The sequence below is a fragment of the Myotis davidii genome, unplaced genomic scaffold (genome assembly GCF_000327345.1).
Source record: "Myotis davidii unplaced genomic scaffold, ASM32734v1 scaffold332, whole genome shotgun sequence".
Taxonomy (NCBI): Eukaryota; Metazoa; Chordata; class Mammalia; order Chiroptera; family Vespertilionidae; genus Myotis; species Myotis davidii.
The window spans coordinates 7,528,879-7,533,889 of NW_006285779.1; the positions used below are offsets into that span (position 1 = coordinate 7,528,879).

The 5,011-nt window shown below is 36.1% G+C and overlaps 1 protein-coding gene across 4 annotated transcripts in view; it reads right to left on the bottom strand.

The window, feature by feature from the left end:
* Positions 1 to 5,011, bottom strand: part of ZNF518A (zinc finger protein 518A) — a 44,998-nt gene that overhangs the window by 19,104 nt on the left and 20,883 nt on the right. For all 4 annotated transcript variants that reach the window (XM_015559387.1, XM_006756619.2, XM_015559389.1 and 1 more), the window contains exon 2: positions 2,933 to 3,015. The gene's annotated coding sequence lies outside the window, so the exon portion shown is untranslated. The remainder of the gene's footprint in view (positions 1 to 2,932; positions 3,016 to 5,011) is intronic.

Below are 5,011 nucleotides of genomic sequence, written 5' to 3' on the forward strand. Positions count from 1 at the left end.
GCATGATTTTTTTTGTAGCAGGACTTTCTTTAATTATTCTCTGTGGTTATCAAAACCCACTTCACTAAGTCAAAATCTATTTGAAGTTATACCTCCTTTAAGAAACCTTCCTAGACTGGGCCAGCCCTAACTAATTTCCTACCTATCAAAACTCATTTAAAATCCATACTACACAAGTATCCATTCACTTGCCTGTTATAGCTGTTTATGTTGTACTAGAGGCCCGATGCACGAAATTCGTGCAAGAGTAGGCCTTCCTTCCCCTGGCTGCTGGCACCGAATTCCCTCTGGCACCTAGGACCCGGGCTTCCGTCGCAGCCCTGGCTTTGTCTGGAAGGTTGTCTGGAAGGACATCCGGAAGGATGTCCAGTCTAATTAGCATATTGTGCTTGTATTATTGTAGATTTCACATATATTAATGTGGATACCTCGACTAAACTATAAGCACTTTGAAGATCAATAACTTATTCCTAGATATTACTAAGCACAGCACTGGTTATTCTCAACACATGCTTGTTGATTTGTGTAACTTAAGTATACAAAAATGTACTATAGTAGAGAAAGTCTACCATCCACTCAGCCTATATGTATATTCCTTGACTAACCAGGCAGTTGCACATACTTGTACATAGTAGACAATAAATATTAGGTTGATCGAAGGAAGTGATAAGTGATGAATGAATAAAGGCATCTTTTGTAAGGTGGAGGAAAAGGGCAAATTGTAGATGGATGTAAATGATTAACTTGAAGTTACAGGTCATAAATTCATTCTGCAGCAATCCAATTAAAACTAATTTATATACAGAATTTTGGCCCAAGGGACTGGGAGGGACACCAGGATAGCTCGCAACATTAAAAGATAAACACTGATATCTCATAGCCATAGTCCCTAACTGAAATTAGCACTATTTCATCCATCTTCCATTTCTATATGGCTCCACTTTTTCATACTACAGATGAGGTTCTCATACATGTCGGAGTGTCACTATCACCCTCCCAAATTAACAACTTTAGAGAGAAGAGAGCATTTTTCTCCTTGCACTCATGTAACAATCTCAAAGGATTCTGATTTGGTCTGCAGGCAATCACTGTTACAACAGGAATGAATAGGCTTGGGTTATAAAACTACAAGACTGGCTGATAGCCCACCAACCACTCACAATAGAAAAGAGATGGTTTCCCAAAATGATGATATCCTGAGTTGACAAAAACTGTAGATAGATCGATCGATCGATCGATCTTCTACTACACACAACCTCCAACAATCCAATTTTAATTGGTGCCGATTTTACATTTTGAAATTTGACTTTTAAAAGCCAGTATTTGTTTTTAGATTTGGCTATGACCATTTCTTGAAATGAGACCCAGGTGAAACCCACTTAATTTTCTTAAGCTTCAAAGTTTCAAGTCACGCACCTTCATTCTAATATTCATACAGTCATACCAATTACAATTTTAAATTTTTAGTTTCTTTGCTTGGTTTTTGAAGGTGGAATAATCCACATCATTTTGGTCAGTCATTGTATAGTAGTCTCTTGTTTACTTCATTATATTTGAAATTTTCATTCTTTTTTTTTCTTTCCCAATCCTCATCAGAGAATGTGTCATTGTGGGTTTTTGTTTTAGTTTTTTATTGATTTGAGAGAAAGAGGCAAGGAGAGAGAATAACACTGATCGGTCGTGTCCTGTACACTCCCCGACTGGGGATTGATCCCAAAGCCTGGATATGTGCCCTGACCAGAATCGACCCCACCACCCTTTGGTGCATGGGACAATGCTCCAACGAACTGAGCCACCCTGCCAGGGCTGAAGCTTTCACTCTTCATCATATTACCTTTTCTGGGTAGTTTGGATCAATCGTAGCAAAGAAAATTCTTAGCACTCTGCACTTATTGTCTCTATTCCTGATTAACACAGTACCCATGTGAATTTCATGTGGTAAGAGGTTAGACAAACGTTATGTAGAAAGAAATTATGGAGGTAAATGAACATAAATGATAACCTGGTATCTCAATTCAGCTCTGTTACTCTCTACTCAGGGTAGTTGCTAGAATTAAGTTATAATAAAGTTAAAAAATTCATGCTTTGTGGAAATGACTCTGAAAAGGACATCTACGGTAAAGTTCATGGAACTAAAGTAATAACTTAAGTTAGTATTGTCTACTTCAGCTATTTTAGTAATTACATACATACTCTTAATCCTAATTTAGGGTTATACTTAAGTGTACACTTATTGCATTCGGTGAGGGGAATTATTACACTGTGATATCACAAGAACAAACAGCAAGAGACTCATGTTTAAAGACAATTGTATTCCAGGTTTTTGTTTTGTTGTAGTGGGTTTTTTATAAGGCTACAATATTTTCCACTGAGTTTTAAAAGATTTCCTTGGAATATCATGGATCTGTCGGCAGATTTTTCCCATTCTTTTTGTCCACACAAAGATATGCAGATGATTGTCTCCAGGAAACCAGTCATAACCTCTTATAGTGATTCCCAAGTCCCTTTTCTGACTCATAATGTAGATGCCATTAATCACACTAGACAATCTTTCTTCAGATGCATTACTTTGCGCTAACTACAGAAAACCACAAACATTCTCCTAGCCATCTATATACCTTCAAAACATCTTCCTAACATATTTATCGTCATTTATTACTCAAAAGCTCTTAATGCCATCGTTATATTTAGAAGGATAATATCGTTAAAATCATCTTTAGGTCTCTAATGAAATGCTAAATAATAAACAATAACACAAAAAACTACTTTTTCTGCTCATATTAAAATGAAAAACCCTGTATAATATTTAAGCCAAAAATAAAATTGTAACTTATGGAAACTCACAAATACATAACTATATTATTTTGTCTAAGATTAAAACATATTAACTTACTACTTAATAGACTATATAATACTTCAATCTTTACCATACCTCTTTCTTCAAGGAACAAAAGGCACACAATTTAATGCCTGGACAAAGCCATAATCAGGAACAGTGATCACAAGAGATGATATCTGGAAATAAAGATGAAGATTTTAAAACTTTGACTGCAAAAACTATTAGTGAAATATTTTATACTGTCAATTATGCTTCCTATTCAACTTAAGTATATAAATTTAGAAGAAAAATAAACTTCTCTGCACTTACGCAAATAACTTATCATATCTACCCACTGACAATGTCATGAATTTACAAAAGTCAGAAAATTCAAAGCTTAAAGGGAAGCTTAGAATCAAACTAATTCAATATCCTCATTTATTACAAGATAGGGAAAATGAGTCTTGCACAAAGTCACAAAGCTAGAACTAAAATTTGGAGCTAATTCCAATCCAGCTATCCTACCACAATGCTATCTATCTCTTAATACACACTTCTGGTATCTACCATCCCATGAAAATTGCTCACTGCATGAAGCCAATACACCAGATATAGAACTAATATATTCATAGCCTACACACCTGGGATCAGATAATTAATAAAAATTTCAACTTCATTAAAAATTTTTTCTTCTGTGTATAGTGCTCTGCCAAAAAAACTTCTAGTAGGGTGCCTAAAGGAAACTGGGCAAGACTCAAGTATTTTATCATTAAAAAACAGAAAGCTGTATTAAGTGATCTAAAGTGCACAATGCTTCAATAACAACAGTTCCAAACAGAAAAGTAAACAATGAAAGTACATTAAAGGGCATGTGTAAAATATATTTTAATGTCAACCTGTCTGTACATTTATACTAAAATATATTCTCTCTGGTATGTCTCAAAATATAAAAACCTTTGGCATCACATTTACCAGAGAGGATAGGATAGGACAGGACAGGATTTGAAGTGTAATGATTAAAAACCTCAAGCATTTAAAAAGCTCGCATGCTATCAATGTGCACAGTAGGTATCCATTGTGGTTACTGTCCTTTAATTCTTCCATAAAACAGATATAAAGTGCTCTGAATTGATGTTTATGCTTACTTTGATGGCAACTATAAGGAACAATTTGATTGTGCAAAACAATCCCTTTCTCCCCTTTTGTTAATAATTTTAGAGTATGGGCTCATATTATTTATGAGAATTTTAACAAAAATTAACATGGCCTACCATGCTTACCCTTCACTATGAAATGCAGTATTTTAAAAATGTTAACACAATGCAACGTCTTTATGCGTTTCGGAAGAATAGTTCTGCTGAAAGACAATGAATCTACTTCTATTGATTAGCAATTAAATTATGAAAAATGTTAGGGTATTTCACTCAACCAATTGTAATGGTTTCTATCTATTCAACCCAAGGATAATAACATCAAAGTACAGTCAAATCAGATCTCTTGCTGCATAAAAACCAATTCAACAATATCAGTAAACAGTTGCTCAAGTTCATAAAATTCATAACCTAGTGGTGTCTTCATATTTAATCATCAAAGTTCAACATTAAGACTTCTTTAAACATTGACTATTTTTGTAGGGTTTTTTAAGCTTTTGATAAATACCTCACAAACACTAAATGCCTCCAAATTTAAACCTAAATGAAAACCGAACCTTAACTTTTGCATTTTTAACCTCAAAGCTACCATGTCTGTTTTGTTGGTCTATTTAAGAGTTAGGACATTTTACCTCATATGCACTAACCCTGTATATTTTCAATTGCTGTGGCCATCTAAGAAGAGACTATCTACTTGACAATGAAGACACCATGTTAAGAAGAGACTCAAAATGGACCCTAAAGTGAGAAAACCAGTTACAAAGAAATCCGTCTGCCACTGGGTGTGACTGAGGTTTGCAGGGAAGAGCGCCTTTGGCCAACTCCGAGGAAGAACGCGCGCCACGGGACTGAGCATTTCCGCAAGAAAAGATCTCAAATATTCAGAGTGGACCCACAGTGGGGCCGCCGTCGAGTTGGGGTGCCGTGGGGCTGCGAACCTACAGCTCAGGAGGTGAGGGCCGAAATACCCCAGCGTCTCCACCGGCGCCGGAGCGCGCCGAGCGGGTGCTTCGAGCGCCGCGCGCCCCGCTCTGCCCCAAAC